General features: G+C 37.0%; 1 long non-coding RNA gene across 1 annotated transcript; it reads left to right on the top strand.

The window, feature by feature from the left end:
- Window positions 1-983: 983 nt before the first annotated feature.
- Window positions 984-22,218, top strand: LOC129455913 (uncharacterized). Its single transcript, XR_008648582.2, has 3 exons — window positions 984-1,133; window positions 2,571-2,848; window positions 21,099-22,218. It is a non-coding gene; the product is annotated as an uncharacterized lncRNA (long non-coding RNA).
- Window positions 22,219-22,801: the final 583 nt, after the last annotated feature.

Consider the following 22,801-nt stretch of genomic DNA (forward strand, 5'->3'; position numbering starts at 1 on the left):
TTTATAGATAAAAGATGGATGAAAAAACTAGTTTGCTTTGCCACAAATTAACTAAAATGAGCTTTTGCAGTAACCATAGCTTAACCATGCTATTCATTAGCAAAAAAAAAATGTCTTTCTTTTTTATTGAATATCAACATCAAGTACAAACACAACAAATTTTTTCAATGGCACATGAACATGAGGTTTTATTCACATACTTATTCACATGTTACCAGATAAGAAAATAGAAAAAAATAACAAAAATTAAGTACTTTTAAAATATTATATTTTTTTCAGAGCTTTTTTGTTTCTTACTTTTTCCAAATCATCTATAAAATGTGACAGGTTTGGTTTAAAAAGGGCCCATTTTGGCCAAAAAATTATTTGAATGGGGGACTATGGTGACATTTAACTAGTAAAAATACAATTGTTGATATCAAGAATTACAGTTTTTACTAGTGAAAATTTAATTCTTGATATCAACAATTGCCATTGTTTCTAGTAAGTTAGATAATTTCTGATATCAAGAATTAAAATTTTAACTAGTGAAAATTGAATTGTTGATATCAAGAACTCAACGAACGAAAGTCAAAACGGCTTGCCATACTGCTTTACTATAATGAATCCATGAATAATTTTCATAGAGAAAAATATAAACCCACGTGTCAGTAATAACAAAAAATTAGCAATTGGATAAAAACAAATCGAAATGTTTCATTAGAATTACGGTAATTGTATTGTAATTAATTATTAACTTACATGCCACATTCGCTTCATTCACATTTTTCTTATTACCTGTCATGCAGCCCGTGATATACGCGGTGTTAAAAGGCTGCTGATAAGGAAGCTCAGCATAGTTGCACAGCCCCCAAAACCTCATGTGTGCTCAAATTCATCCGCTGCTGCGCACAATGATCCGCGTATGACATCAGAGTACCGCGAGAGTCATTCTAGATCAGCGCCTTCAAATGACTCTCGCGATACTCGTGAATGTCATACGTTAATCGGCAGCGCCGCATGGAGTCGAACAACTTTGAACTTTTATCAAGTTATACTTTTATAATTTCTACTATTACCTGAGGGTCACGTTTACAGTTAAGACAAAAGAGGCAAGGGCTTGAGTCCCGCAGCACCCCACTGGACAACAAAATGTAAGTTTTCTTTCCAATTGTGTATTATTATCATCCTCTAGATATGTTTAAAGCAAAAGGCTTTCTGCGTTTGTACGTGTGAATTCATGAGAAGTCTTTTTCATTTAGACTGACCTATGTGTGTCAATGTAATTCATACAAACGGCCCATTTATTCATTTTCACGCTGCCTCTCTCTTCGTGTTTTTTCATCTCTTTCCATCTCACACCTCATCCAAGCCCTCTGCCTCAAATTTCCCGTCTCCTTAGCAACTAGTTTGTAACTCTGGGCTGATCTCACGGTCGGTCCAAGAGAGCTCGGCCCGGGTGGGCTAAAAATTTAAAAATGGGTGTTATATATTTACCTAGAGTGCCTGACACTATCCCTGATAACGGCATCACATGATTCTGGTTTTCAACGATTCAGTAGATTTAAAGGTGCAGTGTGTAATTTACTTTTCTTAACAGAAATGCAAAATAATATACAAAACTAAATTCTCAGGGGTGTATAAAGACTTTTCATAATGAACCGTTATGTGTTTATTGCATTAGGATAAGACGTTTTATCTACATACACAGAGGGTCCCCTTACATGGAAGCCACCATTTTGTGCAGCCATGTTTCTACAGAAGCCCTTAATGGACAAACTTTTTTACTAAGTTGTCTCCAACGATAACATGTTTGTCCGGTGGTGGCTACCGTAGCTCTGTGTGTTTCAAAAGCAAAAGGTGAACAGTGGACTGAGCCGTTATTTGCAATTCGCAACCTCACCACTAGATGCTGCTAAAATTTACACACTGCACCTTTAATGAACGATACTGATATTCTCTCTCTCTCTCTCCAAAGAATATTACGGAAGTAAATGGGGCTCATGATCATTTTGGGTACAAACATAATATCTTAAATATCAAAATATCTTCTTGTGTTCATACGAACAAAGAAATGTATACAGGTTTGTAACAACATAAGGGTGAGAAAATGATGAGAAAATTTTCATTTTGGGGTGAACTATCCATTTATGGTAAGGTTATATAATTAAAAATGAGACCTGTAAGATGTCTTTTTGAAGAGCTACAGGTGTAATTTATTTAACCCAAAGGGGCCCCACAGTTTATTGGGATAACATGGCAGCTGCTCCGGTCACTGTGAATATCGGTGTGATAATCGCTCAATGATGGCCGCCGCATGTGACTGAACACATGGGAAGCTTTTTATACTTCCTCGATTCAGTCATTAATTCTGTATTGCACCGTAGGAAGTGTTGTTCTTTCATGCAAGAGGTGTCCACAAGGTCCAAATGACCTCCTGGCCTTGTGCCACACACACATCTGACCTTCGCATCCACACGGCAGGAAAATCACACTTTTATATTGTGTCATAGCCCATAAACTTCACAACACCTACCGTGACACTTTTCCCCTTTTCATCACCCTTTCTATTTGTTTTTATTCAATGAAAGATTTTGCTCCTGCTGTGACTGTGGACAAACACCAAGACCTCTTGCTTGCTCCTTGAACACATGGCATAGCAAACAGGAGAAAAGAAGCAGGGACGTGTCCACCATCTCTCCATTTATTCAGGTAGCGTCTCTGGAGCGTCTCCAGCAGAAAGTTAAAGAGCTGAAGCCTCTAGCCTTCAAAAAACCTGAAGGACGAGACACGCCTGAGAGGAATCGCTTATTTCTGAGGGTATACGTGGGTCATGGGCAGAGAAAGAGTTGCACCAGCTTCAAAGCAGGTAAGTCTTTATTGTTTTCATTTCGCTAAATTCATGATAGACCAAACAGCATTGCCGGCTCGTGACTGCTCATCCGAGGGGCGCAAATTCAAAATATGTTTTTTGAGTGTGACGTGTGTTTTCAAAATATGTATTTGTTGCATCATGTGAACCATGTGCATCACGTGTTTTGTCAAAATAAGTGCCTGCTGCACACGCGTCAAAACCGTTTATGATAAAAGAGACGCTCACGTTCACAACATACACGCAAGACACTCCATTAACAGTAAACTCTGATTACGCATGAGATTATGCGAGTATCTGGCAACGAGCATCTCTTTTATCTTAAACCCTTTAGACGCGTCTGCAGCAGGCTCTTATTTTGACAAGACAGGTGATGCACATAGGTTCACTTGACGCACCGAACACACATTTAAAAATGACGAACCACACACATGATGGGCTACATACATGTTGTGACGAATTTCGCATCGAGCGCCCTGGAAAAAAGAAGTCACCGGTCGCCACCGCAAAACAGTAAGTGATAAATTAATCAGACAATATACTGTAACTATATTCACATTTTACATAGTACTTTAGCGAGGAGAACTAAAAACCCGAATAATATACACTTGACCACCGATTAAACAGACAAACTATTGTATGTTTACATGACTTCCTTTATTCAGTTGAACATAAACTAATACTTTTATATTAGCATGCCATCATGTTACCTTATATGGGGCTCAACACGGCGACGCTCCAAAAAGTAAATCTGTCAATCATAAAAGTAATCAAATTTAATTAAAGGGATAGTTCACCCAAAAATGAAAATAATGTCATTATTGACTAACCTTCATGTCGTTCCAAACTCGTTAGACCTCCGTTCATCTTCGGAACACAGTTTAAGAAGCTTTATATTTAGTCTGAGAGCTTGTTGACCCTTTATTGAAAATCTACGTACGGTATACTGTCCATGTCCAGAAAGGTAATAAAAACATAATTAAAGTAGTCCATGTGTCATCAGTGGGGTCAGTTAGAATTAATGAAGCATCAAAAATACACCCTGGTCCAAAAACAACAAAAACCACGACCCTATTCAGCATTGTTTTCTCCTCCGTGTCTGTTGTGAAGCGCATGCGCGAGACTAAAGTCCCGTGACTGCAGTGACGCGGATGACGTATAGCGCGGCTAACGTGTTATCTGGTGCGCCCCAGCTGTTTTTTTGTCCTCCCAGGCTTCATTTACAGTCTGAGGAAGACGCACACTGTAAGTTTGAAATAAAAAAACTTTGCAAACATGTCTGAGGATAACACGTCATCTGCGTCACGTGACTTTAGTATCACGCATGCGCTTCACAACAGACGCAGAAGAGAAGTCAATAAAGTCATAATTTTTGCACCAAAATGTATTTTTGTTGCTTCAGCACATTCTAACTGACCCACTGATGTCACATATACTACTTTGATGATGTTTTTATTACCTTTCTGGACATGGACAGTATACCGTACATAGATTTTCAATGAAGGGTCAACAAGCTCTCAGACTAAATAAAAAACATCTTAAACGTTACGAAGACGAACGGAGGTCTTACGAGTTTGGAATGACATGAGGGTGAGTCATTATGACATTATTTTAATTTTTGGGTTGGGTGAACTATCCCTTTAATGTACTCTGAAGCAAAGTACTACATTTGTGATAAAAATTTTTAAGCTTATTAAAGGATTAGTCCATTTTCTTAAAAGAAAAATCCAGATAATTTACTCACCACCATGTCATCCAAAATGTTGAAATCTTTCTTTGTTCAATCGAAAAGAAATTATGTTTTTTGAGGAAAACATTGCAGGATTTTCTAATTTTAATGGACTTTAATAGAGCCCAACAATTAACACTTAACTCAACACGTAACAGTTTTTTTCAACGGAGTTTCAAAGGACTATAAACAATTCCAAACGAGGCATAAGGGTCTTATCTAGCGAAACAATTGTCATTTTTGACAATAAAAATAACAAATATACACTTTTAAAGCACAACTTCTCGTCTAGATCCGGTCGTGATGCGCCAGCTGACCCCACGCAATACGTCATGACGTCAACAGGTCACAGAGGACGAACGCGAAACTCCGCCCCAGTGTTTACAAGTGTTGAGAAAGAGGACCGTTCCTACGTTGTTGTATGTCAACACTAATTAATGTCTTCGTGTCAGTTTATTGTTTACAATGGTCTGCAAATGTGCGTTTTATATATGTAACACGTGACCTCCCTACGTCACTACGCATTTACGTTAGGTCGCGCTGGACCGGACCTAGACGAAAAGCTGTGGTCTAAAAGTACATATTTTCTATTTTTCTTGTCAAAAATGACAATCGTTTCGCCAGACAAGACCCTTATGCCTTGTTTGGGATTGTTTATAGTCCCTTGAAACTCCGCTGAAAAAAACTGTTAAGTGTTGAGTCAAGTATTAAATGTTGGGCTCCACTAAAGTCCATCAAAATGAGAAAAATCCTGCAATGTTTTCCCCAAAAAACACAACTTCCTCTCGACCGAACAAAGAAAGACATCAACACTTTGGATGACATGGTGGCGAGCAAATTATCTGGATTTTTCTTTTAAGAAAATGGACTAATCCTTTAAGTGAATGATACATCACATTTTCATACACCAAGTTCGAATATGGCTACACGTCGAAAACCTTAAATATCATTGGTTCTTGCTTGTCACATGACTAGTTGTCATATGCATGTTCAGCTGAAGAAAGAAAGTTATATACATCTGTGATGACACGAGGGTGAGTACATTATCTATGAATTTAAATTTTTGAATAAACTATTCCTTAAATGGTAACTCCCAAATTAACCTTTGCCCTTTGACCTCAAATGTTGCACTTATGTTCTCCAAATTGGTTCTTTCTCTTTAAGTCTCTTTCTCATGCTGTTTTCCTCATCTCCTGGTATCACGCTTGCAGGCCTGTACAGAGACATGACATGATTGGCTGTTGCCATGGAGACGCGAATGGTAGTAGGGAGGGCCTGTTTCTCACTGCCTAGGTGGATGAGGTGAAGAACCTTTTGTGCGAATGTGTGCCGGTGTGTACTTGTGTGTACGTGAGAGGTATTGAGAGAATAAGAGCAGGAGCGAGAGATGGAGTAATGAGGCTGTATTTGTCAGGTGATGGCTGTTGCTCGGCAGCATAAAAGTGTAGCGGCGGCGTGCGCGCAAGCGCGTCAGGAAATGTGGTCAAGTGCGTGATCATCTGCATTGTTGAGGTATCAGCGTGAATTTTGATTAAGTGCTAAAATTAAGCACGAAATCTTAAAGCGAATAAATTTGCACCCCGTGTGACATGAACGAAAGGTTTTCCTGTGTGAGATGCACGAGTGTGTTTGTACTCGTATGTAGCGTGTGGGTGGCAGCTGTAGCTGAGAAAGGCTCGGTGCCTGATTGCTCATTTAAAATCTCTCTCTCTCAGACACACATACACACACAAATACACACACTAGTCAACCTAACCTGACTGACTGACAAGATAAGTACCGGAGCGCATCGGTTCTCTCCCCGATGTCTCTCAGGAAGATATAGTGCATTTAATTAATAAAACTATCATGGGCTTGTCAGAGTGACTTATGATTAACCTGTGATAATTATCACGTCCCTTAGTTTGGCTCGATTCTGACATGCAGAGACACAACACACACACCATCACTGTCATTTATTTCTGTCTCTCCTGCTCATCTTCACTACTGCAGTGCTGCCAACAGTTGGCAGTGCTACAGTGCTGTCAGCATATGGATGCAGTCCACCTGCACATCCAATACAAAACTCCATAAAAAGTGCCAAAATGAACTCCACACTGGTTGGAGCCGTGGTGTAGTCATTAGCACATGTGCTCCAGATGGATCGGGACGTGGTGCTCATGTGGGAGACACATGAATCGTGGGTTATGCCAAGCCCATGTTACATTTATACATTTAGCAGACAAATAAATCCAAAGCAACTACAGTGCATTCAACCTATAATTTTTTTATTAGTTGGGTGTGTCCTGGGATTCAAACCCGCAATGTTTGTATAGCTAGCACAATGGTCTGCCCACTGAGCTAGAATGAGCAATTGTTAAAGAAACACTCCAATTTTTCATTTTTCAGCTCCCCTAAAGTTAACATTTGATTTTTACGGTTTTGGAATCCATTCAGTCGATCTCCGGGTCTTGCAGTAACACATTTAGCATAGCTTAGCATAATCCATTGAATCTGATTAGACCATTAGCATCGCACTCAAAAATGACCAAAGAGTTTCAATATTTTTCCTATTTAAAACTTGACTCTTCTGTAGTTACATCATGTACTAAGACAGACGGAAAATTAAAAGTTGCGATTTTCTAGGCAGATATCCACATTTTTCTCTAACGTGTACAGTAAGTAAGTGATGTGACGTATTTCCTTTCCTTGCCATTTATGAACCAGTGTAAGGATGAAATTAAGAAGTGGCTGGATATATGAAGATAGATTCAATCATTTTGTGTTGTTGATCGGAGGTGATGGATCTTCAATGTGCAAATATAAAAGCATAGAGACATACAAGTATCTTTACAATGGGAAAGTCAGTCGAGTGTTTGTACATGGAATTACCAAGACTTTCTTTTTTTTTTACTTTTTAGGGGCTGGTTTAAAATGTCACAACTCTCCCTCAATTTTTAATGGACTTGTTTATGGCGACACATCGAGCTTCACACAGTCCGACACAGCAGTATTTTTCTCATTCAACACATTGTAAGTTATTTGAACAAACCATAATAAACATATTAAACTACTACATGTATTGAGTATTGTTTTTGTTTTATGAAAATATTATTACATTGCTTCTTATGCACTAGTGAAGACATGAGCTTATGAAATTATTTGCTTACTTTTTAAAGTATTTGCTATTTCATTTAAAACATAACAAAAGTACATGCAACCACATTCAGAACTATTATAAACATTAACTAATTCGCAGTTTATGTCATATATATTCTGTACTATAATCGCATTTTTGTAATTATATATATATAGTAGCAGAATAAATAAATCGGCTAAACCAGCATATTTTTATCAGCATAATATTTTTTTTTTTATACAATTATTGAATTTATTGTATACTTGCACTCATCATCTGCATTTACAAATCCATACAGTAAAACCTTTCATAGAAACTGCATGTACGCCACATACACATTCAGTTTTTTGTGCATGTATTATGGTTAAAACAAATGTTTTGTAGAGATTTACTGCATTTGTATCAGCTATTATGGCAACCCCTAACTGCACAATTATGTCGGTCTTTCTGGATTTCATAATAAACATTAAACAGCAAGTCAAAACGGCACACTTGTGTCCTTCGGAATAGACTACCATTAGCTTTAGTGGCTCACCGGAAGTCATAAACAGGAAAGCTCAAAGATGGCGACACCCACATATACGTCAAGACACAGGTGGATAGCTAGGAACTATACTCTCATTCCGGCGTAACAATCAAGGACTTTGCTGCCGTGCCATGGGTGCCGAAGGCGCAATGATATTACGCAAGCCCAAAAATAGTTCCCAGCTATTGAAAGTTATATGCGATGCTAATGGTCTAATCTGATTCAATGGATTATGCTAAGCTATGCTAAAAGTGGTACCGCCAGACCCGGAGATCGGCTGAATGGATTCCAAAACGGTAAAACTCAAATGTCCAGGGGAGCTGGAAAATTCCTTTAAGGGCGGAGTTCAACCAAGTTGTCATCATTTATTCTCCCTAATGTTACTTTCACAAAATTTGCTATCCCAGCGCCCGGGGAGCAATTAGGGTAAAGTGCCTTGCACAAAATTGAGAAAGTGACAAGCATGCAACGCATACGCGAAATGTGATCTCTGCATTTAACCCATCCCAGTGAGTAGTGAACTCACACATTGCAAGTAGTACACACACACACGCACGGACACACCCGGAGCAGTGGCCAGCCATCCCAGCTCTCAGGGAGCAATTAGGTGGCCGTGAGACTCGAACTCGAAACTCTAACCACTAGGCTACAACTGCCCGTGGACCATAAAATAAACCATTAAATGAGATTATGTATATCTGGTTGGTGAATTAAAATGCAATAATGCTTAATAAAGCACTCAAGGGTGTCAGCAAAATGTTTCTGTGATTTGCAGATCGAGGGATTTCTGATTGATTTTGTGAAAAGGTCCTCAAGCAATTTCACAATAAAGTTGTGGCAGCTGCTAAATAATTAGTAGAGGATTTTGCATCGCCCTGCTTTGCTTCTTGATCAAGTCTTTATTATCTGGTGTAACTGCACTGGGGCAGTTAAAGTCTTAAATTAAACCAAAGAGGGCATTGGGGGCAAGTGAAACCTGAGATTATTTTATTAAAACAAAAGACATGATGGCAACCACTAGGGCTGGGCAAAAAAAAAAATTGATTTTTCGATTAATCGTTTTGATTAATCGGTCGATTAAAAATCGATTCTCAAAGGCCACAAAATTTGTATGAAATAAGCTGATTCTGTTTGATCAAGGAATGCGACTGTTTTGACCTTCTTTCAGCATACATTTTTCATCTTGCATCAAAATTATATTATATTTAACATAATTTTATGCATTTGAAAATTAGAGATGGGTTCTGTTTTAATGTACTTAAGTGTACCTAAAATAAAAAAGTGTAATATACAGGTTAGTGGCTCTTAATTTCTTTTTATTAATTACCCACTTGTAAACTTATGTTCGCTGTTTTTTTTATAAATATAGTATTTGTATTAAATCTATATTCATTGAGTTGAATCGAGAATCGAGTATAAAAATCGGTCCGATAACCTATAAATCGAAATTGAATTGATCCGGAACATCTGAATCGATACCCAGCCCTAGAAACCACCGCCTAGCAGCACTAGCCTCGAGTATCTTAGTGTTATTATTAAACAGTTAACACAATAAAAATATTACAGGAGAAAAAATATATATCAGGACAACCTTAATGAAGTAAAATTACTAAAAGCCTTCCTTCCGCTAGAAAAATAGTTCCTGATAAACTGTGAATAGTAACAAAATGTTTCACACCTTTATGTTGCTAAGGGTGCTGTGATACACACAATCATTTGGTGCAGCGGTCCTAGCTGCACTGTTAAAAATATTCATAATTTTTGACAAATCAACAATTTTTTTAAGCTAAAGTAACCTTAAATATAAGATAAACAATTTCAACTTGATTTTATAAGTTATGTTAACTTAAGCCGAGTCGTGTACCAAAACACACTTGTAGTCAATCAGCAGTGAGGGGCATATCTACTAAACATACATCATTGCCTGGCTTGCGTATGTGTGGGGCGGGTCTATAAAAATAAGGTCCAGATTCTATTGGGAAAGGGGCGTGTTTGTTTAGGTGATTTCAAATATCAACATTGGCTTTCAGAAATCATGCACCCCGCCTTGAATTGACTTTGAATTGACTGACGAAAAAAGTTATTTTAATTTCATGCTGCTTTTTATTGTGATTGGTCAATAGCTGTGTTTTATTTACAATGAAACACAGCTATTGTCCAATCAGAATCAAGGACTGAAACTACTGTTTTATAAATTAGTAAAAGCCTACATGTCAACTTAGACAAAAAAGGTGCCACATGATGCCATAAGAACCTTTTGTAGCACCTTTATTTTTAAGAGTGTTATAAAAACAACATTTAATGGCAAATGTTGACGTTTAGCAGACAGGCAGTCAGTTTTTATTTGACAAGCATTTTCCACACAAAAGCAGGTTATTTAAAGCAATGAGTCATCTCTCCCATTGACTTTCAATCTGAACAGTTTTTGTCTCCTTGTCTCCAGACACTTGTGTGTTTTTTTAAGGCAACCTTGAAGGCTCCCCCTAGGGGAGGAGCGCAGTTTTAACACAATCAGAGTGACGACACTTATTCAGTATTTCTGTAGTGTCACTTGGTCTGGAAAAGTGAAGTTGCTGTATGAGGTTATACAAGGTACATTCATATATAATAAAAAAGTATATCTTTAAAACAGAAAACATCAATGGGAAAGGGTGTTAGTCCACCTGTATTCCCCTGTTGCAAACCAAGCTATTTTTTTGCTATATTCTGTATGTAAGCCAGCTTTACAGTATATATACCAACGTCTGCTTCCAGGCTTATGCTTCCCAGAGGAAATTCGTAGTGTTCAGTGATTTTTCTTAGATTTTTTTGTTGGAGTTCTCAGAACTTTTACTAAAATTGCTTAGGAGAAATAAAATAGAAAACAAATAAGACAATTGTTATATTCAAAATATGTGTTCTGAGTGTCATGTGTTTTGCTTGTGTTTTCAAAATATGTGTTTGTTGCGTCATGTGAACCATCCCTACTGAAAAATCCAGCTAAGACCAGCATAAGCTGGTGAGCTGGTTTTGGCTGGTCCCCATCTTGGTTTTAGCTGGTTTTGCTGGTGTAGGAAGCTGGTTTTGCTGGTGTAGCAAGCTGGTCTAGGTGTGTTTTGGTCACATTTTAAGCTGGTCTAGCTGGACTTAGCTGGTCATGCTGGAATACCAGCTGTCCCACCAGCATGACCAGCTTTGTCAGACTGGGAGGACCAGCGTAAACCACCTTAAACCAGCTGGAGCCAGCTACCAGCTTATGCTGGTCTTGGCTGGATTTTTCAGTAGGGATGTGCCTCACGTGTTTTGTCAAAATAAGTGCCTGCTTCACATGCGTCAAAACCGTTTATGATAAAAGAGACGCTCACGTTCACAAAATACACGCAAGACACTCCCTTAACAGTAAACCCTGATTACGCATGAGATTATGTGAGTATCTGGCAAACGCGAACGTCTCTTTTATCATAAACCCTTTAGATGCATCTGCAGCAGGCACTTATTTTGACAAGACACGTGATGCACACAGGTTCACTTGACAGGCCAATCACATATTTTGAAATTACGAACCACAAACATTTTGTCATGAACTTCCCATTGTGCACCCTCGAAAAAAGAAGTCACCGGCCATCACTCATAGTACGGAAGCTGAGAGAGGACATGCACTATTATTATTTTTGCTTGCTTGTTTTCTCGTGATCACGACTTAATTTCTCGTGATCTCGAGATAACAAAAGTTGTTTTCTCGTTATCCTGACATGATAATTCGTCATAATGTAATTTCTTGTCCATAATATTTAGTGGATTTTAAAGTGGATTAATGCGCATAAATTGGGGTCTTCGCCGTTACCACACGTAGCCAATAGACTTAATAAATCAAGTTGGACAATTCATGTTCGTGAATTTAGGGACCATCTCTAAAGTAATACTGTACACGTTTATATCTTCAATAGTATTTAACAGTTTATTTCAATAAATATCAAAAATGTAAAAAATTTGCATTATAGCTGACAAGCACATAAACACGTTGGTATTGTGACTGTTTGTTGACTTTAAGTCATTCCTTTTAAATGCTGTTTAAAGTTGAAACGTGTATATTATTGAGTAACTTAAAGACGGTCCCTAATTCACCACTGTAAATATTGACAAATCTATTTCAGCTTGAGCAAATCTCTGATCCAAGTAAAATCTCATTTGTTCATCCATGCTAATTTAGCAAAATATGCTTTTGCTGTTTACAAACAAAACAACACGTTCTAGCGAGGACACGTAAGCTTTAATCACATCTCAAGAATATACTTTTTGTCATGTAGAGATCACGAGAAAACAACTTTTGTTAGCTCGAGATAACGAGAAATTAAGTCGTGATCACGAGAAAACAAGGTAGCAAAAATAATAATAGTGCATGGCCTCTCTCGGCTTCCGTACTCATGTAACATTATTGTAGATTGTGTAGCTAAAATATTCTCGATTTGGGCAAATTTAATGAGAAATGTTTGAGTTCATATTGAAATCATCAGTAACATTGACTTGATTGCAGACAAATCTGAGCTCAGTTTGTGACATTGTTGAGATCTCTTCTGAAATTCTAATAGAGACTTTTCAGGATAAATATCTGAGACACAGGAGAATGTAAAAGTTAAAGAGCACCTATTTCATTGCTAGAAACAACATTATTTTGTGTATTTGGTATAATACAATGTGTTTGTGTGGTTTATGGTTCAAAAAACACATTACTTTTCACATGCCGTACATTTGTGTAGCTCTAGATTTCACTCTCTTCCTGAAACGCACAGATTTGAAAAGCGCTGTGTCCCTGATTGGCCAGATAATCTGTACTTTGCGATTGGCCTGAATACCTCGGACATCAGCCAGAAATGTGACGCTCCTTACCATGTTAAATGCTAACAGGAGTTAACTTACAGGCTGAGTCCGAAGTGGGAGGAATTATGATAATGTCGGTCTTGTCTACATCACCAATCCCAAGAAGTAAACTGTTCAGTCCCTCCAGAAAAACGCGATCGCGCGATATATTGCATAATCAGCCAAAGTCCGCATATTTATGCGGGGCTGCATTTTTTCCAAATACGACGCACTTTCGCCGCATTAATTACGTATTTCCGCGCACAAAATATGCGGGGCTTACATGATTTCATAATCTCCGCATTTTCGTAGCAAAAAGTCACATATATATTAGCAGAAAGTTGAAAAATGTTGCATTTACTTCCCAAAAGCGCAGCCCTGTCCTCTATTGCCATGGGAACGTTATGAAGTGATGTGATTATGTGACGTGAACATCATTGCAGCTTTTGCAAGTTTCCGCAGTTTTTGCAAATTCCCGCAATTCTGTCGCATAAATTGCATAAATATCCCGCATATTCCATCGCATTTTTTAAGAAAACGTGCCGCAAAATCGAGGATTTTTGCCCGCAACAATCACAAAAAAACTCCGCGTTTTTCTGGAAGGACTGACTGTTGCCTACAATCCGTGTGTTTGTTGTAGTCCAAGAAAAGAGATTTACGTTGGAGACGATAACTCACGTCATTGTTTACTTTGGGGTTGGTACCTTTTGCATATCGTTAACAAACTGTAGTATGGTTATTACAGAGTGGGTCACGTATAAAAAATCTTTTGTCATAATTATGCTGCTTTTTCTCACATATTTAGACATTTGTATCCATTTATAATTGAACTATTGTTAGAAAAGGACTGGATGAATGAATACAGCGTGGATACCTGTCCACCATAGACAGATACAAAAACTTTAAGTATATAGACAAAATAGTATTGAAATATTTGCCTGCAAACTTAATTTTTAGCAAGTGTTATTAATAACAATTAACCCCACCTATGGGGTAAGTTGAAACTTTTGCACTTCTGTCATGTTTGGTGTAATTGTCCATGATAAGTACTAGAAACAAACTTCAAATGCTCATCCGCAACAGAGATGTGTGTGTTGCTTGTGCAAAAATATAATTAATCAAACTCAAACACTCTTTGAATGACCGAGCCAAAGCCAAAAAGCGTTAGGTTGTGCCCCAATCTCCCCTACTAATACACACCTACACACCAAAGGAAATAAAAATCATGAATCGGACCATTGGTGCTCTTTAAGTCTCCATTAAATCTGACTGATGTCTAGGAGAAAATATTGAAATATTAGATATCTCAACTGTGATTTTTCTTAGGGTTTCTTATTATTTACAGCTAGCAACGTTCTTGTTGAGAGGAGGACAGGAAGTAAAAATAGTTGGCTGGAGAAAAGGTACATTCCCTTTGAACACAGATAACTTTCTTTCAAAAAGGAAAAGGGTGAAAAGGTCAGTGAAAAAAAAGGTGAAAGAATCTAGCACAGAGGCAGAATAGGTGAACACCGCTGCAAGCAAAGCAGAAAAAAGCTATCCTCAATTTTTCACTCAGTTAGTCATTGTGAGTCTAATTTGAAGTTACGAATGGATGGATTGCAGCTGGTGAGTCAGTTTCTCCAGAGGGAGAAAAGCGAATCAAAATGTGCTGTGCCCTCAGAAAAAGAACTATTGACTGTCTCACAAGCCTGGCTTTTAATGCAGGCGGTATTTGTTAAGGTTTTGTTTATCATCGCCTTACTTTGACAAATACACTAGTCATTTCTCAGCCACAGGAAAACAATTTGAAGAGAGGGAATAGATTTTGTGGGTGCCAGATGGTGAGTTAATTTTGAATTCTGGTTCTGGTTGTAATTCCCATTTGAACGTGTTGCTTATTAGGAGTTTCACAGTATACAAATCAGATTTGGGCAACACAAGTCCCGTGTGTAGTTTACCACGCAGTCATTTATTTTTAAAGAACAAATACAAGTAAAAAATGTGACATAAGATGTGTATCAAAAATTTAGGTAAAAACATAACGTCTCGCTGAAATGAGTTATGCTAAGACAAAGAGAACGATTTCTTCAGGAATGTGTAAGCATACACTGGTGTGTATAAATGCTGTTGGTTATTATTGTGTTGAATTAAATAATTTGTGGTTCATATTGATATGCAACATCTTTCCTAATTGTCTCCACCGAGAGGCCGTGTTTAATTTGGAGCTCTGCGTCATAAAGACACCGTTTTACACAGTTTACATAAAACATGTGCTAACACAAACATTTTAACAAACTGGGATTCAGTTTTCACATCTTATCACATTACAAATTGGTCTCCGTTGAGAAGTTTATTACTTTTGTTGATGGTATCTGATCCTTCATTTTCTTGCTCAGCAGCTCTATAAAGTGAGGCATTACTTTCAACACAGTCTATTTCTCTGGACAAACAAAGAACACACCGATTGAATTCAGAAGTAAAACTGTGAGCACATAACACCGCCCTATCACTTCATATTGCTCCCCATGCAGTTTGAGAACAATTTAAGTCCCACTGTGGGGAAAATCAAGTGTTTATTGTTGTTTATATGTCTGTGTGAAGTTTTTAATATGCTTTAAGACAAGTCAGGTATAAAATTACCATTTAACACGATAGCTGAGTATTTTCTGAGACGGTCTCATTCCCGTGGTTTAAAATCGCTTTGGTTTCCAACATCACAAACATGCAACCTATCATATCCATACAGTTGAACGTAGATATTATGTTTGGATGCAAGAGAGACTCGCCGCTGAAATGATTGCAGCACAGCTGCTTCAGCTCTGCATCTGTGATGCTCACACCTGCTGCTGACACACATGCAGTTCACGTATGCATTATGTGAAACTGAACTTCAAAGTTATGTGTTTGAAACCGTTGAATGTAGCATCTTTTTACATGTATATCTATGGTCCGAGGTGGTGCGAAAGTGTGGAGGCGGGGACTAACTTTTGGACTAATTGGCATATATATATATGGTCCAAGCTGTGCTATTAAGTAGAGGTGGGGGCTCGTTTGCATATTCATAGGTCTGCGTATACTAAATGGGGCAAAGGTGTAGAGTTACATTCCAGCTGTTATAAAGCTGAAGAAATTACTGTGATGGGAAAAACTTTTATATATGCTATTATGATAAGTTTTAACTGATACAATTATTGTCAGGGAGACTTTAAGCTATAAATCATCCATAAAATATAAATTGTGAGCATTAATTTAATCTCACATCTAGATGCATTTTGATCCGTCTTAATTTTCTCAATTGCAGACTGCAAGCCCAATCTGTTTATCATTATCATTCTTAACGATTAAATGAACATGTGAGCCTGTGAATGCAAACTTTGATACGCTCTATGTAGTGTTTTTAAGTAGCTTCACAGGCAATAAAGCATGCAAGATCATTAAATTCCAAATCGGTAAATAAAAATAAGCTGTAAAGCAGATTAGTTGCATAATGCTTGATGATCTGTAATGTTCGTCATTTTTTACTCAACGTGGGGTTGAAAATAACGGAGCATGGGTGATTCTCACGAAATCCAGATTTAGGTGTCCAGCATCAGAATTTTTAAAAAGCCCTTGCAGACAATTTTTTTTGCACATATAAGATTAGGTCTGAAGTTACTATAACCATTATTTTTAGAGGATTTAAAAAATATTTCCTATAGAATTATTTACATTTTTTAGATTATCATTATCAAAAAATGTCATTACCGCAACATTATATTACATTAAATAAGTGCATTTACAAACTCATGTTTCGGTAATGAGAACTAAAAAGTTGTCTAGGTACTCTGACAAACAAAATTGTAACTTTTATCTGGAGAAAAAAAAAACTGCTTACCTGGTAGCCATCTTGAGTGTCACAATCAATTATGTCCCTTCCAACAATTTTTGTTGTTGTTCAAATTTTAGTTCCATGAGGGCTTAAACAATGATTGAAAATTGTTGCGGAGGATGAGAAAATTGGTCTTGGACACATTTATTATTCCTTATTAATGTCTCTACATTTACCAATGATCACCAAATACCACATGTTTTTTTTTTTACTGTAAATGTTTATAGTATAACATGCATTGAAGCTTTTATTTTTTAGATTTTTTAATTATAAATATTTCCATGTCAAGGAACCCAAAACCAGTCATGGACACATTGCGGTATTGAAAATTTTCCCCTTACATGTGGAAAAAACAACAAAATTGGTTTGTATGATGTCATTTGAAATCATGTGCAAAATAGTACGTGTGTAACTGTTTGTAACTGTATGCTTCTTATTTTGAAAGCATTTACTTTTATTGTCAAAATGTTTCATGACACCTCATAAGTCTAATTTCGCAAGAATCACCCATATACAGTATATGCAGTATCCTACCGCCATCATTCAAGCCTGAAAGAGGAAACTAAAGTTGCCATTTTCCACAGACCTATCAATAACACACACAACATGCAGAATAAATGTGAATTATCACGACACACGAGTCCCTCCAGCCTTCCCACGTCTCTTTCATCTAGGCCAATGAATTATGCTTATACAGGAGCTGACATATTATGAATAGCGTGGAGTATCATGTGTATTTCACATTCATGCCATTAGACGCACAAACACACTCATGGAGGTTTGCCTCATTGTGTTAGTAAATAGACCTCCATTGTTTACATACCAGGCTGATATTTATCTTCTGTTTCCTAACTCCAACTCTCACAAAAACCTGTTGACATTTCATTTAGATTTAAAAAACACACACAATTTTGCCCATTTCTGTAACGTATCACTAAATTTATGAAGGATATTTAAACATAATTCACTTACAAGCATAGCCAAACCTGTACACACACTATAGTAATGTAAAACATATGAGACAACTGTTTGCATTTGACTTAACAGGTATTTAAGCCTAGTATAATGAAAAGAAATCCCATAAGCCCCTTACTACTTGTTTGCCCATGGAAAACATAAGTAAAAATTCAATTAATGTGTGTAAAATCGTACTGGCCTATACTAAAGGTCACCAAGACTTTCAAAAAAGTCATTCTCACACAGATACAGAGCTCTGTGGGTATTAGACATGTGTTTTAGACATTCATTACCTTCATTGTAGTGATTCACCCTTTCTAACACAGCTGTACACTTAAAGACCAATACATGAACACATACAGAGGTTCATTATCTTTCAGGAGTTTTTTGGGGATTGTGTTGAATTAACAGGGGATTGCAGTAAACAGTAATAATTGTATTATTTGTGTTTTATGATATGTATTTCCAATCTGGAAGTTGTTAATGTTGGTGTATGTAAAGCGACCTTGATCTATGACAAGGTGCTATATAAATTAAACCTCTTATTATTATTCTTATAATAGTCCCAATATTTTCATGAAAATTATTTTTTTACAATACATATCTTTAAAGGAAAACAACACTGTTTTTTTTACTAAATTATAATTTTACTATATTCTTACCTCAACTTAGATGACTTAATACAGGGGTTTTCAAACCCGTCCTGGAGGACCACTACTGCACATTTTGCATGTTTTTCTTTTGTGACACACCTCATTCAGTTACCTTACACACCAAATTCAGGTCTTGCAATCTCTACTAATGAGCTGAAGATTTAAACCAGGTGTGTCTAATGAGGGAGACATGCAAATTGTGCAGTACTAGTGGTCTTCCAGGACAGGGTTGAAAACCCTGCCTATCTTTTTTCAACGTGTGCACTTTTAAAGGGACACTCCACTCTTTTTGAAAATATGTTAATTTTCCAGCTCCCCTAGAGTTAAACATTTGATTTTTACCGTTTTGGAATCCATTCAGCCGATCTCCCGGTCTGGCTCTACCATTTGTAGCATAGCTTAGCATAATCCATTGAATCTGATTAGACCATTAGCATCACGCTAAAAATAACCAACTCAAAATTTTTCCTATTTAAAACTTGACTCTTCTGTAGCTACATCGTGTACTAAGACCAATGTAAAATTAAAAGTTGCGATATTCTAGGCTGATATGGCTAGCAACTGTACTCTCATGGCGTAATAATCAAGGACTTTGCTGCTGTAACATGGCTGCAGGAGGCGCAATGATATTACGCAGTGCCCGAAAATAGTCCCCTGCTTTTGAAAGTTACCAAGGGGACTATTTTCGGGCAGTGCGTAATATCATTGTGACTCTTTGGTTATTTTGAGCGCGATGCTAATGGTCTAATCAGATTGAATGAATTATGCTAAGCTATGCTAAAAGTGGTACCGCCAGACCCGGAGATCAGCTGAATGGATTTCAAAACGATAACAATCAAATGTTTAACTCTTGGGGAACTGGAAAATGAGCATATTTTCAAAAAAGTGGTGTGTCCCTTTAATCTTTGTACAGCGCTTAGTGAATGTGTTAGCATTTAGCCTAGCCCCATTCAATTCGGCTCCAAACAAAAGTTTTATATTGTGTCACCGTACTTACTCGCTTCACAGGCAATAAAGCATGCAAGATCATCAAATCGCAAATCTGTAAATAAGCTGTAAAGCAGATTAGTTGCATAATGCTTGATGATCTGTAATTTTCTATGAGATGTGTGTAGCTAAGTAAGAATACATATTTGTCTGTCTTCATTTGTATGTATTTCAGTGTGATTGGAGTGCAAACATGCATAAACTTTACATAAAAAATGCTAATCCTAACCCAGCGTTGAGTCAAAAAGTGACAAACCTAATTTTTAACCTCTGCTGGGTAGTTTCAATGCAAAATGCTGGGTTGTTTTAACCTATTGTTGGGTCAAATACAAATATTTTCTGGGTAAATTTAACCCAACAGCTGAGTTCGTCACTTTTAACGGAGCATATGGGTGATGCTCACAAAATCCAGATTTAGAAGGTGTCCGGCATCAGAATTTTTAAAAAGCCCCTGAAGCAAATTTTTTGCACATATAAGATTAAGGTCTGATCTTATAACCATTTTTTAGAGGATTTAAAAAATATTTCCTATAGAATTATAGAATTAAAGTAATTACTCATGTAACAGTCTTTAAATAGGGAAAACATGGAAGTGTTTGCCGGCTTATAAATTCATCTCTGTTTGGAGCCATAGGAATGAATGGGGCTAGGCTAAATGTGTGCGTACTATAATTAATCAAAATTTCTTCTTTTGTGTTCAACACAAAAACAGCATGAGTGTGAGTAAATAGTTACAGAATTTTCATTTTTGGGTGAACTTTCCCTTTAATTACTCTGGCAGATTAGGTAATTTATTATTTTATTAATATACATATATAACAGTCTTTTATAAATAATAAAATGTAATACATCAATAGGACTACATTGATCGCTCTGTATGTTTGTCTTTCCATGCAGCCGGTGAGGACAATGCATGCTGTCTATAGGTTGTCTATAGGTGATGTTTTGCTGCACCTGTGTTTTTCATTCAGTTCAAACTGCAAAGTCATTTCAAATTAAAATGTGATATCTTTTGTGGTGGCGATCCATTGATGCTGGCATATATAAATGTATACATACCCATGAACAAATACAAAAATCAGGTGTGAGAGCACAGCCGTCTTCACTGAGCTGTGTGTATGAGATTTGATCCAGAACAATCTATTTACCGTTGATGCTATTATGATAATCCTGTAAATGCTGCCATGCTATTTAAAAATCCCATCTGCACAAATGCAGCGTTCTGCTATTTAATGTCAGATTCATATATCCAATCCAATCTAACAATCAGAACCAAAGCAGCTCTACGACAATAGCGAATTGAAAGATCATCCCTGCCTTTCATGATGTCTTAGAAAAATTTGCTAAATCCAAAATTGGATTTTAATATATTTTTCTGCAACAAAAACACAAGTATTGATTTGTGGGTTTTGTGAAGACTGACCAATCAATTATCAAGCTTCTTAGCCCGCATGTGTATTGTCAGAAAAATCCTTATATCTCTCACAAAAGCCTGCTCTCTCTCGCTTCTAAGCTCTTTCTGTTATAGACCGACATGTCATCATCACATTCTTCAATCTTTCTTTCTATCTCTCTTGCTCTTTCATATCAGATAGTGTTGGCCACCCTCATGGGAATGCAAGCTGGCAGTGTCCTGTCCCATCTGTCAGACAGAGGATGAGGAGGAGTGAGGGTGCGTGTGTGTATGCGTGATGGCGTGTGAATATATATGTGTGCATGTGGGCAGGGAATGTCTGCTGGGATGTATGGACGCATTTGTGCATGTGCATGAATTTCGATTTATTGGTGCTTCATAAATGCTAATGCAAGGAATTATGAATTTTGTGTATGCCTGTCATGCAGCCAGAGACTTAGACTGATAGACAACCAGAGGTCAGCAAACAAGGTGAATGCATTTAATTGGAGATAAGGAAAAAGAGAAAATAAACACAGGGAGAGATGAGAAACCCACAGCATTTCCTGCATAAATTGAACTCGATGGCATGCCTGAGCTCTGAGCAACAGAAGTGTGTACGTTGTTCAGTGCTGCCCCCTGCTGTAAGTAATGCGCCAATGATACATCACAAAGATTTGGAAGCTCAAGGTGTGCTTTGTACATGAAGAGGACAGGCTGTTCTCTCTCTAGGTTCTCTTTTGAACAGCGCGAGCAGAATCAATGTTCTTGTGCTAGGAATCCTATTCACACATTTCATGTTTCAAAGAAAATACAACGTACGCAACAAGCTGAGGTGGTTTCATGGAAAGTCATGTGACTGAAGCCAAGCCTATGGGAATTTGCATGAGAGACAGGCAGCAATTGAAAAGATTTTATGTTCAATTGCAATGTTATGGACATTTTAAGTCATAATTTAAAATATAATCTCTTATAGAATGTATTTATTATCTGATAATAGACTTTAGAAAAAAAATCAGTGATGTTTTCTATTTTAGATGATGGAAATATACAGAAAAATGTTATGGATGTGACATTTCTTCGTTATGCATGTGATCATTCTGAAAGCTGAACTTTCCTAATTTTTCAACAAAAAAAAAAAAAAAAAAAAAAAAAGTTAACTAAAGACCTCGCACTGGTATTTCAGCCACCTGATATATGAGTACCGTTAAAAACCTTTGGTAAAAACTACATTTTTTATGGTAAATTAGACATTTGCATGAAATTGCTCATATAATGGACCTCAAAACCAGTCAAAGGGTCAAGTTTTGAAATTGAGACTTATGCATTATCTGAAAGCTGAATAATTAAGCTTTTCATTGATGTATAGTTGTTAGAATCTGACAATATTTGGCCGAGATACAACTATTTAAAAATCTGGAATCTTATCTGAGGGTGCAAAAAAAAATCAAAATATATTGAGAAAATCACCTTTAAAGTTGTCTAAATGAAGTCCTAAGCGTAAATAACGTTTTAAAGGGGACTTTTTTCATGTTTAAGTGCTATAACTGTGTCCACAGTGCTTCTATTAACCTAGAAAATGTAAAAAAGATCAAACCAGTAACTTAGTTTTGGTAAACAAATTTCTGCAAGCATGTGAAAAAATAGGTCATTGAAATTTGGCTTCCCTGTGATGTCAGAAGGGGATAATACTGCCCCTTAATCTGCACTATCCAATAATGGCACTGCCATTTAGTGCAGAGATCAGCTCATTTGCATTTTAAAGGAGCATTTCACCCGTAGAAACATTACTCTTTAGTGCGTCATATTTGTAGTCCATTTGTAGTAACATACATTTAGAATTTGGTGCCTATTTGATTAAGAAAAGGGGTGTTTGTAGTCTAACCCCCTTAACAAAGATA

The sequence above is a fragment of the Misgurnus anguillicaudatus genome, chromosome 20, assembly GCF_027580225.2.
Source record: "Misgurnus anguillicaudatus chromosome 20, ASM2758022v2, whole genome shotgun sequence".
Taxonomy (NCBI): domain Eukaryota; kingdom Metazoa; phylum Chordata; class Actinopteri; order Cypriniformes; family Cobitidae; genus Misgurnus; species Misgurnus anguillicaudatus.